The following is a 15,532-nucleotide window of genomic DNA, read 5'->3' as shown; positions in this document are numbered from 1 at the left end:
GGATAGGACAGTGACCTGAGGACCTGGGGATGTAGTGTCTGTATGAGGAGAGAGCAGTCATAGTGTCACATACAGCAGAGACACAGAGAGGGGAACACTGAGAGAGTGATTAGATAAGTAGGATGAGACACAGGATAGGACAGTGACCTGAGGACCTGGGGATGTAGTGTCTGTATGAGGAGGGAGCAGTCACAGTGTCACATACAGCAGAGAGACCCAGAGAGGGGAACACAGAGAGTGATTAGATAAGTAGGATGAGACACAGGATAGGACAGTGACCTGAGGACCTGGGGATGTAGTGTCTGTATGAGGAGAGAGCAGTCACAGTGTCACATACAGCAGAGACCCAGAGAGGGGAACACAGAGAGTGATTAGATAAGTAGGATGAGACACAGGATAGGACAGTGACCTGAGGACCGGGGGATGTAGTGTCTGTATGAGGAGAGAGCAGTCACAGTGTCACATACAGCAGAGACCCAGAGAGGGGAACACTGAGAGAGTGATTAGATAAGTAGGATGAGACACAGTATAGGTCAGTGACCTGAGGACCTGGGGATGTAGTGTCTGTATGAGGAGAGAGCAGTCACAGTGTCACATACAGCAGAGAGACCCAGAGAGGGGAACACAGAGAGTGATTAGATAAGTAGGATGAGACACAGGATAGGACAGTGACCTGAGGACCTGGGGGTGTAGTGTCTGTATGAGGAGAGAGTGGTCACAGTAACACATACAGCAGAGACCCAGAGAGGGCAACACAGAGAGTGATTAGATAAGTAGGATGAGACACAGGATAGGACAATGACCTGAGGACCTGGGGATGTAGTGTCTGTATGAGGAGAGAGAGGTCACAGTGTCACATACAGCAGAGACCCAGAGAGGGGAACACTGAGAGAGTGATTAGATAAGTAGGATGAGACACAGGATAGGACAGTGACCTAAGGACCTGGGGATGTAGTGTCTGTATGAGGAGAGAGCAGTCACAGTGTCACATACAGCAGAGACCCAGAGAGGGGAACACTGAGAGTGATTAGATAAGTAGGATGAGACACAGGATAGGACAGTGACCTGAGGACCTGGGGATGTAGTGTCTGTATGAGGAAAGAGCAGTCACAGTGTCACATGCAGCAGAGAGACCCAGAGAGGGGAACACTGAGAGAGTGATTAGATAAGTAGGATGAGACACAGGATAGGATAGTGACCTGAGGACCTGGGGATGTAGTGTCTGTATGAGGAGAGAGCAGTCACAGTGTCACATACAGCAGAGACCAAGAGAGGGGAACACTGAGATAGTGATTAAATAAGTAGGATGAGACACAGGATAGCACAGTGACCTGAGGACCTGGGTATGTTGTATCTGTATGAGGAGAGAGCAGTCACAGTGTCACATACAGCAGAGAAACCGAGAGAGGGGAACACTGAGAGAGTGATTAGATAAGTAGGATGAGACACAGGATAGGACAGAGACCTGAGGACCTGGGGATGTAGTGTCTGTTTGAGGAGAGAGCAGTCATAGTGTCACATACAGCAGAGACACAGAGAGGGGAACACTGAGAGAGTGATTAGATAAGTAGGATGAGACACAGGATAGGACAGTGACGTGAGGACCTGGGGATGTAGTGTCTGTATGAGGAGAGAGCAGTCACAGTGTCACATACAGCAGAGACCCAGAGAGGGGAACACTGAGAGAGTGATTAGAAAAGTAGGATGAGACACAGGATAGGACAGTGACCTGAGGACCTGGGGATGTAGTGTCTGTATGAGGAGAGAGCAGTCACAGTGTCACATACAGGAGAGAGACCTAGAGAGGGGAACACTGAGAGAGTGATTAGATAAGTAGGATGATACACAGGATAGGACAATGACCTGAGGACCTGGGGATGTAGTGTCTGTATGACGAGAGAGCAGTCACAGTGTCACATACAGCAGAGACCCAGAGAGGGGAACACTGAGAGAGTGATTAGAAAAGTAGGATGAGACACAGGATAGGACAATGACCTGAGGACCTGGGGATGTAGTGTCTGTATGAGGAGAGAGCAGTCACAGTGTCACATACAGTAGAGAGACCCAGAGAGGGGAACACTGATAGTGATTAGATAAATAGGATGAGACACAGGATAGGACAGTGACCTGAGGACCTGGGGATGTAGTGTCTGTATGAGGAGAGAGCGGTCACAATGTCACATACAGCAGAGACCCAGAGAGGGGAACACAGAGAGAGTGATTAGATAAGTAGGTTGAGACACAGGATAGGACAGTGACCTGAGGACCTGGGGATGTAGTGTCTGTATGAGGAGAGAGCAGTCACAGTGTCACATACAGCAGAGACCCAGAGAGGGGAACACTGAGAGAGTGATTAGAAAAGTAGGATGAGACACAGGATAGGACAGTGACCTGAGGACCTGGGGATGTAGTGTCTGTATGAGGAGAGAGCAGTCACAGTGTCACATACAGGAGAGAGACCTAGAGAGGGGAACACTGAGAGAGTGATTAGATAAGTAGGTTGAGACACAGGATAGGACAGTGACCTGAGGACCTGGGGATGTAGTGTCTGTATGAGGAGAGAACGGTCACAGTGTCACATACAGCAGAGACCCAGAGAGGGGAACACTGAGAGAGTGATTAGATAAGTAGGATGAGACACAGGATAGGACAGTGACCTGAGGACCTGGGGATGTAGTGTCTGTATGAGGAGAGAGCGGTCACAATGTCACATACAGCAGAGACCCAGAGAGGGGAACACAGAGAGAGTGATTAGATAAGTAGGATGAGACACAGGATAGGACAGTGACCTGAGGACCTGGGGATGTAGTGTCTGTATGAGGAGAGAGCGGTCACAGTGTCACATACAGCAGAGACGCAGAGAGGGGAACACTGAGAGAGTGATTAGATAAGGAGGATGAGACACAGGATAAGACAGTGACCTGAGGACCTGGGGATGTAGTGTCTGTATGAGGAGAGAGCAGTCACAGTGTCACATACAGCAGAGACCCAGAGAGGGGAACACTGAGAGAGTGATTTGATAAGTAGGATGAGACACAGGATAGGACAGTGACCTGAGGACCTGGGGATGTAGTGTCTGTATGAGGAGAGAGCAGTCATAGTGTCACATACAGCAGAGACACAGAGAGGGGAACACTGAGAGAGTGATTAGATAAGTAGGATGAGACACAGGATAGGACAGTGACCTGAGGACCTGGGGATGTAGTGTCTGTATGAGGAGGGAGCAGTCACAGTGTCACATACAGCAGAGAGACCCAGAGAGGGGAACACAGAGAGTGATTAGATAAGTAGGATGAGACACAGGATAGGACAGTGACCTGAGGACCTGGGGATGTAGTGTCTGTATGAGGAGAGAGCAGTCACAGTGTCACATACAGCAGAGACCCAGAGAGGGGAACACAGAGAGTGATTAGATAAGTAGGATGAGACACAGGATAGGACAGTGACCTGAGGACCGGGGGATGTAGTGTCTGTATGAGGAGAGAGCAGTCACAGTGTCACATACAGCAGAGACCCAGAGAGGGGAACACTGAGAGAGTGATTAGATAAGTAGGATGAGACACAGTATAGGTCAGTGACCTGAGGACCTGGGGATGTAGTGTCTGTATGAGGAGAGAGCAGTCACAGTGTCACATACAGCAGAGAGACCCAGAGAGGGGAACACAGAGAGTGATTAGATAAGTAGGATGAGACACAGGATAGGACAGTGACCTGAGGACCTGGGGGTGTAGTGTCTGTATGAGGAGAGAGTGGTCACAGTAACACATACAGCAGAGACCCAGAGAGGGCAACACAGAGAGTGATTAGATAAGTAGGATGAGACACAGGATAGGACAATGACCTGAGGACCTGGGGATGTAGTGTCTGTATGAGGAGAGAGAGGTCACAGTGTCACATACAGCAGAGACCCAGAGAGGGGAACACTGAGAGAGTGATTAGATAAGTAGGATGAGACACAGGATAGGACAGTGACCTAAGGACCTGGGGATGTAGTGTCTGTATGAGGAGAGAGCAGTCACAGTGTCACATACAGCAGAGACCCAGAGAGGGGAACACTGAGAGTGATTAGATAAGTAGGATGAGACACAGGATAGGACAGTGACCTGAGGACCTGGGGATGTAGTGTCTGTATGAGGAAAGAGCAGTCACAGTGTCAAATGCAGCAGAGAGACCCAGAGAGGGGAACACTGAGAGAGTGATTAGATAAGTTGGATGAGACACAGGATAGGACAGTGACCTGAGGACCTGGAGATGTAGTGTCTGTATGAGGAGAGAGCAGTCACAGTGTCACATACAGCAGAGACCAAGAGAGGGGAACACTGAGATAGTGATTAAATAAGTAGGATGAGACACAGGATAGGACAGTGACCTGAGGACCTGGGTATGTAGTATCTGTATGAGGAGAGAGCAGTCACAGTGTCACATACAGCAGAGATACCGAGAGAGGGGAACACTGAGAGAGTGATTAGATAAGTAGGATGAGACACAGGATAGGACAGTGACCTGAGGACCTGGGGATGTAGTGTCTGTATGAGGAGAGAGCAGTCATAGTGTCACATACAGCAGAGACACAGAGAGGGGAACACTGAGAGAGTGATTAGATAAGTAGGATGAGACACAGGATAGGACAGTGACCTGAGGACCTGGGGATGTAGTATCTGTATGAGGAGAGAGCAGTCACAGTGTCACATGCAGCAGAGACTCAGAGAGGGGAACACTGAGAGAGTGATTAGATAAGTAGGATGAGACACAGGATAGGACAGTGACCTGAGGACCTGGGGATGTAGTGTCTGAATGAGGAGAGAACAGTCACAGTGTCACATACAGCAGAGACCCAGAGAGGGGAACACTGAGAGAGAGATTAGAAAAGTAGGATGAGACACAGGATAGGACAGTGACCTGAGGACCTGGGGATGTAGTGTCTGTATGAGGAGAGAGCAGTCACAGTGTCACATACAGTAGAGAGACCCAGAGAGGGGAACACTGATAGTGATTAGATAAGTAGGACGAGACACAGGATAGGACAGTGACCTGAGGACCTGGGGATGTAGTGTCTGTATGAGGGGAGAGCGGTCACAATGGCACATACAGCAGAGACCCAGAGAGGGGAACACAGAGAGAGTGATTAGATAAGTAGGATGAGACACAGGATAGGACAGTGACCTGAGGACCTGGGGATGTAGTGTCTGTATGAGGAGAGAACGGTCACATTTTCACATACAGCAGAGAACCAGAGAGGGGAACACTGGGAGAGTGATTAGATAAGTAGGATGAGACACAGGATAGGACAGTGACCTGAGGACCAGGGGATGTAGTGTCTGTATGAGGAGAGAGCGGTGACAATGTCACATACAGCAGAGACCCAGAGAGGGGAACACAGAGAGAGTGATTAGATAAGTAGGATGAGACACAGTATAGGTCACTGACCTGATGACCTGGGGATGTAGTGTCTGTATGAGGAGAGAGCAGTCACAGTGTCACATACAGCAGAGAGACCCAGAGAGGGGAACACAGAGAGTGATTAGATAAGTAGGATGAGACACAGGATAGGACAGTGACCTGAGGACCTGGGGATGTAGTGTCTGTATGAGGAGAGAGAGGTCACAGTGTCACATACAGCAGAGACCCAGAGAGGGCAACACAGAGAGTGATTAGATAAGTAGGATGAGACACAGGATAGGACAGTGACCGGAGGACCTGGGTATGTAGTATCTGTATGAGGAGAGAGCAGTCACAGTGTCACATACAGCAGAGAAACCGAGAGAGGGGAACACTGAGAGAGTGATTAGATAAGTAGGATGAGACACAGGATAGGACAGTGACCAGAGGACCTGGGGATGTAGTGTCTGTATGAGGAGAAAGCAGTCATAGTGTCACATACAGTAGAGACACAGAGAGGGGAACACTGAGAGAGTGATTAGATAAGTAGCATGAGACACAGGATAGGACAGTGACCTGAGGACCTGGGGATGTAGTGTCTGTATGAGGAGAGAGCAGTCACAGTGTCACATACAGCAGAGAGATCCAGAGAGGGGAACACAGAGAGTGATTAGATAAGTAGGATGAGACACAGGATAGGACAGTGACCTGAGGACCTGGGGATGTAGTGTCTGTATGAGGAGAGAGTGGTCACAGTGTCACATACAGCAGAGACCCAGAGAGGGCAACACAGAGAGTGATTAGATAAGTAGGATGAGACACAGGATAGGACAATGACCTGAGGACCTGGGGATGTAGTGTCTGTATGAGGAGAGAGAGGTCACAGTGTCACATACAGCAGAGACCCAGAGAGGGGAACACTGAGAGAGTGATTAGATAAGTAGGATGAGACACAGGATAGGACAGTGACCTGAGGATCTGGGGATGTAGTGTCTGTATGAGGAGAGAGCGGTCACAGTGTGACATACAGCAGAGACCCAGAGAGGGGAACACTGAGAGTGATTAGATAAGTAGGATGAGACACAGGATAGGACAGTGACCTGAGGACCTGGGGATGTAGTGTCTGTATGAGGAAAGAGCAGTCACAGTGTCACATGCAGCAGAGAGACCCAGAGAGGGGAACACTGAGAGAGTGATTAGATAAGTAGGATGAGACCAAGGATAGGACAGTGACCTGAGGACCTGGGGATGTAGTGTCTGTATGAGGAGAGAGCAGTCACAGTGTCACATACAGCAGAGACACAGAGAGGGGAACACTGAGAGAGTGATTAGATAAGTAGCATGAGACACAGGATAGGACAGTGACCTGAGCACCTGGGGATGTAGTGTCTGTATGAGGAGAGAGCAGTCACAGTGTCACATACAGCAGAGAGATCCAGAGAGGGGAACACAGAGAGTGATTAGATAAGTAGGATGAGACACAGGATAGGACAGTGACCTGAAGACGTGGGGATGTAGTGTCTGTATGAGGAGAGAGTGGTCACAGTGTCACATACAGCAGAGACCCAGAGAGGGCAACACAGAGAGTGATTAGATAAGTAGGATGAGACACAGGATAGGACAATGACCTGAGGACCTGGGGATGTAGTGTCTGTATGAGGAGAGAGAGGTCACAGTGTCACATACAGCAGAGACCCAGAGAGGGGAACACTGAGAGAGTGATTAGATAAGTAGGATGAGACACAGGATAGGACAGTGACCTGAGGACCTGGGGATGTAGTGTCTGTAAGAGGAGAGAGCGGTCACAGTGTCACATACAGCAGAGACCCAGAGAGGGGAACTCTGAGAGTGATTAGATAAGTAGGATGAGACACAGGATAGGACAGTGACCTGAGGACCTGGGGATGTAGTGTCTGTATGAGGAAAGAGCAGTCACAGTGTCACATGCAGCAGAGAGACCCAGAGAGGGGAACACTGAGAGAGTGATTAGATAAGTAGGATGAGACCAAGGATCGGACAGTGACCTGAGGACCTGGGGATGTAGTGTCTGTATGAGGAGAGAGCAGTCACAGTGTCACATACAGCAGAGACACAGAGAGGGGAACACTGAGAGAGTGATTAGATAAGTAGGATGAGACACAGGATAGGACAGTGACCTGAGGACCTGGGGATGTAGTGTCTGTATGAGGAGAGAGCAGTCACAGTGTCACATACAGTAGAGAGACCCAGAGAGGGGAACACTGAGAGAGTGATTAGATAAGTAGGATGAGACACAGGATAGGACAGTGACCTGAGGACCTGGGGATGTAGTGTCTGTATGAGGAGAGAGCGGTCACAATGTCACATACAGCAGAGACCCAGAGAGGGGAACACAGAGAGAGTGATTAGATAAGTAGGATGAGACACAGGATAGGACAGTGACCTGAGGACCTGGGGATGTAGTGTCTGTATGAGGAGAGAACGGTCACAGTGTCACATACAGCAGAGACCCAGAGAGGGGAACACTGGGAGAGTGATTAGATAAGTAGGATGAGACACAGGATAGGACAGTGACCTGAGGACCTGGGGATGTAGTGTCTGTATGAGGAGAGAGCGGTCACAATGTCACATACAGCAGAGACCCAGAGAGGGGAACACAGAGAGAGTGATTAGATAAGTAGGATGAGACACAGGATAGGACAGTGACCTGAGGACCTGGGGATGTAGTGTCTGTATGAGGAGAGAGCAGTCACAGTGTCACATACAGAAGAGAGACCGAGAGGGGAACACTGAGAGAGTGATTAGATAAGTAGGATGAGACACAGGATAGGACAGTTACCTGAGGACCTGGGGATGTAGTGTCTGTAAGAGGAGAGAGCAGTCACAGTGTCACATACAGCAGAGAGACCGAGAGAGGGGAACACAGAGAGTGATTAGATAAGTAGGATGAGACATAGGATAGGACAGTGACCTGAGGACCTGGGGATGTAGTGTCTGTATGAGGAGAGAGTGGTCACAGTGTCACATACAGCAGAGAGACCGAGAGAGGGGAACACTGAGAGAGTGATTAGATAAGTAGGATGAGACACAGGATAGGACAGTGACCTGAGGACCTGGTGATGTAGTGTCTGTATGAGGAGAGAGCAGTCACAGTGTCACATACAGCAGAGTCCCAGAGAGGGGAACACTGAGAGAGTGATTAGATAAGTAGGATGAGACACAGGATGGGACAGTGACCTGAGGACCTGGGGATGTAGTGTCTGTATGAGGAGAGAGCAGTCACAGTGTCACATACAGCAGAGAGACCGAGAGAGGGGAACACCGAGAGAGTGATTAGATAAGTAGGATGAGACACAGGATAGGACAGTGACCTGAGGACCTGGGGATGAAGTGTCTGTATGAGGAGAGAGTGGTCACAGTGTCACATACAGCAGAGACCCAGAGAGGGCAACACAGAGATAGTGATTAGATAAGTAGGATGAGACACAGGATAGGACAATGACCTGAGGACCTGGGGATGTAGTGTCTGTATGAGGAGAGAGCAGTCACAGTGTCACATACAGCAGAGACCCAGAGAGGGGAACACTGAGGGTGATTTGATAAGTAGAATGAGATACAGGATAGGACAGTGACCTGAGGACCTGGGGATGTAGTGTCTGTATGAGGAGAGAGCAGTCACAGTGTCACATACAGGAGAGAGACATAGAGAGGGGAACACTGAGAGTGATTAGATAAGTAGGATGAGACACAGGATAGGACAGTGACCTGAGGACCTGGGGATGTAGTGTCTGTATGAGGAGAGAGCAGTCACAGTGTCACATACAGCAGAGAGACCGAGAGAGGGGAACACTGAGAGAGTGATTAGATAAGTAGGATGATACACAGGATAGGACAATGACCTGAGGACCTGGGGATGTAGTGTCTGTATGAGGAGAGAGCAGTCACAGTGTCACATACAGCAGAGACCCAGAGAGGGGAACACTGAGAGAGTGATTAGAAAAGTAGGATGAGACACAGGATAGGACAGTGACCTGAAGACATGGGGATGTAGTGTCTGTATGAGGAGTGAGCAGTCACAGTGTCACATACCGTAGAGAGACCCAGAGAGGGGAACACTGATAGTGATTAGATAAATAGGATGAGACACAGGATAGGACAGTGACCTGAGGACCTGGGGATGTAGTGTCTGTATGAGGAGAGAGCAGTCACAGTGTCACATACAGCAGAGAGACCGAGAGAGGGGAACACTGAGAGAGAGATTAGATAAGTAGGATGATACACAGGATAGGACAATGACCTGAGGACCTGGGGATGTAGTGTCTGTATGAGGAGAGAGCAGTCACAGTGTCACATACAGCAGAGACCCAGAGAGGGGAACACAGAGAGAGTGATTAGATAAGTAGGATGAGACACAGGATAGGACAGTGACCTGAGGACCTGGGGATGTAGTGTCTGTATGAGGAGAGAGCAGTCACAGTGTCACATACAGCAGAGAGACCCAGAGAGGGGAACACAGAGAGTGATTAGATAAGTAGGATGAGACACAGGATAGGACAGTGACCTGAGGACCTGGGGATGTAGTGTCTGTATGAGGAGAGAGCAGTCACAGTGTCACATACAGCAGAGACCCAGAGAGGGGAACACTGAGAGAGTGATTAGATAAGTAGGATGAGACACAGGATAGGACAGTGACCTGAGGACCTGGGGATGTAGTGTATGTATGAGGAGAGAGCAGTCACAGTGTCACATACAGCAGAGAGACCCAGAGAGGGGAACACAGAGAGTGATTAGATAAGTAGGATGAGACACAGGATAGGACAGTGACCTGAGGACCTGGGGATGAAGTGTCTGTATGAGGAGAGAGTGGTCACAGTGTCACATACAGCAGAGACCCAGAGAGGGCAACACAGAGATAGTGATTAGATAAGTAGGATGAGACACAGGATAGGACAATGACCTGAGGACCTGGGGATGTAGTGTCTGTATGAGGAAAGAGAGGTCACAGTGTCACATACAGCAGAGACCCAGAGAGGGCAACACAGAGTTAGTGATTAGATAAGTAGGATGAGAAACAGGATAGGACAATGACCTGAGGACCTGGGGATGTAGTGTCTGTATGAGGAGAGAGCAGTCACAGTGTCATATACAGCAGAGACCCAGAGAGGGGAACACAGAGACTGTGATTAGATAAGTAGGATGAGACACAGGATATGACAGTGACCTGAGGACCTGGGGATGTAGTGTCTGTATGAGGAGAGAGCGGTCACAGTGTCACATACAGCAGAGAGACCCAGAGAGGGGAACACAGAGAGTGATTAGATAAGTAGGATGAGACACAGGATAGGACAGTGACCTGAGGACCTGGGGATGTAGTGTCTGTATGAGGAGAGAGAGGTCACAGTGTCACATACAGCAGAGACCCAGAGAGGGCAACACAGAGAGTGATTAGATAAGTAGGATGAGACACAGGATAGGACAGTGACCGGAGGACCTGGGTATGTAGTATCTGTATGAGGAGAGAGCAGTCACAGTGTCACATACAGCAGAGAAACCGAGAGAGGGGAACACTGAGAGAGTGATTAGATAAGTAGGATGAGACACAGGATAGGACAGTGACCAGAGGACCTGGGGATGTAGTGTCTGTATGAGGAGAAAGCAGTCATAGTGTCACATACAGTAGAGACACAGAGAGGGGAACACTGAGAGAGTGATTAGATAAGTAGCATGAGACACAGGATAGGACAGTGACCTGAGGACCTGGGGATGTAGTGTCTGTATGAGGAGAGAGCAGTCACAGTGTCACATACAGCAGAGAGATCCAGAGAGGGGAACACAGAGAGTGATTAGATAAGTAGGATGAGACACAGGATAGGACAGTGACCTGAGGACCTGGGGATGTAGTGTCTGTATGAGGAGAGAGTGGTCACAGTGTCACATACAGCAGAGACCCAGAGAGGGCAACACAGAGAGTGATTAGATAAGTAGGATGAGACACAGGATAGGACAATGACCTGAGGACCTGGGGATGTAGTGTCTGTATGAGGAGAGAGAGGTCACAGTGTCACATACAGCAGAGACCCAGAGAGGGGAACACTGAGAGAGTGATTAGATAAGTAGGATGAGACACAGGATAGGACAGTGACCTGAGGATCTGGGGATGTAGTGTCTGTATGAGGAGAGAGCGGTCACAGTGTCACATACAGCAGAGACCCAGAGAGGGGAACACTGAGAGTGATTAGATAAGTAGGATGAGACACAGGATAGGACAGTGACCTGAGGACCTGGGGATGTAGTGTCTGTATGAGGAAAGAGCAGTCACAGTGTCACATGCAGCAGAGAGACCCAGAGAGGGGAACACTGAGAGAGTGATTAGATAAGTAGGATGAGACCAAGGATAGGACAGTGACCTGAGGACCTGGGGATGTAGTGTCTGTATGAGGAGAGAGCAGTCACAGTGTCACATACAGCAGAGACACAGAGAGGGGAACACTGAGAGAGTGATTAGATAAGTAGCATGAGACACAGGATAGGACAGTGACCTGAGCACCTGGGGATGTAGTGTCTGTATGAGGAGAGAGCAGTCACAGTGTCACATACAGCAGAGAGATCCAGAGAGGGGAACACAGAGAGTGATTAGATAAGTAGGATGAGACACAGGATAGGACAGTGACCTGAAGACGTGGGGATGTAGTGTCTGTATGAGGAGAGAGTGGTCACAGTGTCACATACAGCAGAGACCCAGAGAGGGCAACACAGAGAGTGATTAGATAAGTAGGATGAGACACAGGATAGGACAATGACCTGAGGACCTGGGGATGTAGTGTCTGTATGAGGAGAGAGAGGTCACAGTGTCACATACAGCAGAGACCCAGAGAGGGGAACACTGAGAGAGTGATTAGATAAGTAGGATGAGACACAGGATAGGACAGTGACCTGAGGACCTGGGGATGTAGTGTCTGTAAGAGGAGAGAGCGGTCACAGTGTCACATACAGCAGAGACCCAGAGAGGGGAACTCTGAGAGTGATTAGATAAGTAGGATGAGACACAGGATAGGACAGTGACCTGAGGACCTGGGGATGTAGTGTCTGTATGAGGAAAGAGCAGTCACAGTGTCACATGCAGCAGAGAGACCCAGAGAGGGGAACACTGAGAGAGTGATTAGATAAGTAGGATGAGACCAAGGATCGGACAGTGACCTGAGGACCTGGGGATGTAGTGTCTGTATGAGGAGAGAGCAGTCACAGTGTCACATACAGCAGAGACACAGAGAGGGGAACACTGAGAGAGTGATTAGATAAGTAGGATGAGACACAGGATAGGACAGTGACCTGAGGACCTGGGGATGTAGTGTCTGTATGAGGAGAGAGCAGTCACAGTGTCACATACAGTAGAGAGACCCAGAGAGGGGAACACTGAGAGAGTGATTAGATAAGTAGGATGAGACACAGGATAGGACAGTGACCTGAGGACCTGGGGATGTAGTGTCTGTATGAGGAGAGAGCGGTCACAATGTCACATACAGCAGAGACCCAGAGAGGGGAACACAGAGAGAGTGATTAGATAAGTAGGATGAGACACAGGATAGGACAGTGACCTGAGGACCTGGGGATGTAGTGTCTGTATGAGGAGAGAACGGTCACAGTGTCACATACAGCAGAGACCCAGAGAGGGGAACACTGGGAGAGTGATTAGATAAGTAGGATGAGACACAGGATAGGACAGTGACCTGAGGACCTGGGGATGTAGTGTCTGTATGAGGAGAGAGCGGTCACAATGTCACATACAGCAGAGACCCAGAGAGGGGAACACAGAGAGAGTGATTAGATAAGTAGGATGAGACACAGGATAGGACAGTGACCTGAGGACCTGGGGATGTAGTGTCTGTATGAGGAGAGAGCAGTCACAGTGTCACATACAGAAGAGAGACCGAGAGGGGAACACTGAGAGAGTGATTAGATAAGTAGGATGAGACACAGGATAGGACAGTTACCTGAGGACCTGGGGATGTAGTGTCTGTATGAGGAGAGAGCAGTCACAGTGTCACATACAGCAGAGAGACCGAGAGAGGGGAACACAGAGAGTGATTAGATAAGTAGGATGAGACACAGGAAAGGACAGTGACCTGAGGACCTGGGGATGTAGTGTCTGTATGAGGAGAGAGTGGTCACAGTGTCACATACAGCAGAGAGACCGAGAGAGGGGAACACTGAGAGAGTGATTAGATAAGTAGGATGAGACACAGGATAGGACAGTGACCTGAGGACCTGGTGATGTAGTGTCTGTATGAGGAGAGAGCAGTCACAGTGTCACATACAGCAGAGTCCCAGAGAGGGGAACACTGAGAGAGTGATTAGATAAGTAGGATGAGACACAGGATGGGACAGTGACCTGAGGACCTGGGGATGTAGTGTCTGTATGAGGAGAGAGCAGTCACAGTGTCACATACAGCAGAGAGACCGAGAGAGGGGAACACCGAGAGAGTGATTAGATAAGTAGGATGAGACACAGGATAGGACAGTGACCTGAGGACCTGGGGATGAAGTGTCTGTATGAGGAGAGAGTGGTCACAGTGTCACATACAGCAGAGACCCAGAGAGGGCAACACAGAGATAGTGATTAGATAAGTAGGATGAGACACAGGATAGGACAATGACCTGAGGACCTGGGGATGTAGTGTCTGTATGAGGAGAGAGCAGTCACAGTGTCACATACAGCAGAGACCCAGAGAGGGGAACACTGAGGGTGATTTGATAAGTAGAATGAGATACAGGATAGGACAGTGACCTGAGGACCTGGGGATGTAGTGTCTGTATGAGGAGAGAGCAGTCACAGTGTCACATACAGGAGAGAGACATAGAGAGGGGAACACTGAGAGTGATTAGATAAGTAGGATGAGACACAGGATAGGACAGTGACCTGAGGACCTGGGGATGTAGTGTCTGTATGAGGAGAGAGCAGTCACAGTGTCACATACAGCAGAGAGACCGAGAGAGGGGAACACTGAGAGAGTGATTAGATAAGTAGGATGATACACAGGATAGGACAATGACCTGAGGACCTGGGGATGTAGTGTCTGTATGAGGAGAGAGCAGTCACAGTGTCACATACAGCAGAGACCCAGAGAGGGGAACACTGAGAGAGTGATTAGAAAAGTAGGATGAGACACAGGATAGGACAGTGACCTGAAGACATGGGGATGTAGTGTCTGTATGAGGAGTGAGCAGTCACAGTGTCACATACCGTAGAGAGACCCAGAGAGGGGAACACTGATAGTGATTAGATAAATAGGATGAGACACAGGATAGGACAGTGACCTGAGGACCTGGGGATGTAGTGTCTGTATGAGGAGAGAGCAGTCACAGTGTCACATACAGCAGAGAGACCGAGAGAGGGGAACACTGAGAGAGAGATTAGATAAGTAGGATGATACACAGGATAGGACAATGACCTGAGGACCTGGGGATGTAGTGTCTGTATGAGGAGAGAGCAGTCACAGTGTCACATACAGCAGAGACCCAGAGAGGGGAACACAGAGAGAGTGATTAGATAAGTAGGATGAGACACAGGATAGGACAGTGACCTGAGGACCTGGGGATGTAGTGTCTGTATGAAGAGAGAGCAGTCACAGTGTCACATACAGCAGAGAGACCCAGAGAGGGGAACACAGAGAGTGATTAGATAAGTAGGATGAGACACAGGATAGGACAGTGACCTGAGGACCTGGGGATGTAGTGTCTGTATGAGGAGAGAGCAGTCACAGTGTCACATACAGCAGAGACCCAGAGAGGGGAACACTGAGAGAGTGATTAGATAAGTAGGATGAGACACAGGATAGGACAGTGACCTGAGGACCTGGGGATGTAGTGTATGTATGAGGAGAGAGCAGTCACAGTGTCACATACAGCAGAGAGACCCAGAGAGGGGAACACAGAGAGTGATTAGATAAGTAGGATGAGACACAGGATAGGACAGTGACCTGAGGACCTGGGGATGAAGTGTCTGTATGAGGAGAGAGTGGTCACAGTGTCACATACAGCAGAGACCCAGAGAGGGCAACACAGAGATAGTGATTAGATAAGTAGGATGAGACACAGGATAGGACAATGACCTGAGGACCTGGGGATGTAGTGTCTGTATGAGGAAAGAGAGGTCACAGTGTCACATACAGCAGAG

The sequence above is a fragment of the Taudactylus pleione genome, unplaced genomic scaffold (genome assembly GCF_031769625.1).
Source record: "Taudactylus pleione unplaced genomic scaffold, aTauple2 ptg000530l, whole genome shotgun sequence".
Taxonomy (NCBI): Eukaryota; Metazoa; Chordata; class Amphibia; order Anura; family Myobatrachidae; genus Taudactylus; species Taudactylus pleione.
The sequence above is the reverse complement of the archived record's forward strand: the minus strand, read 5'-3'. Positions refer to the sequence as shown.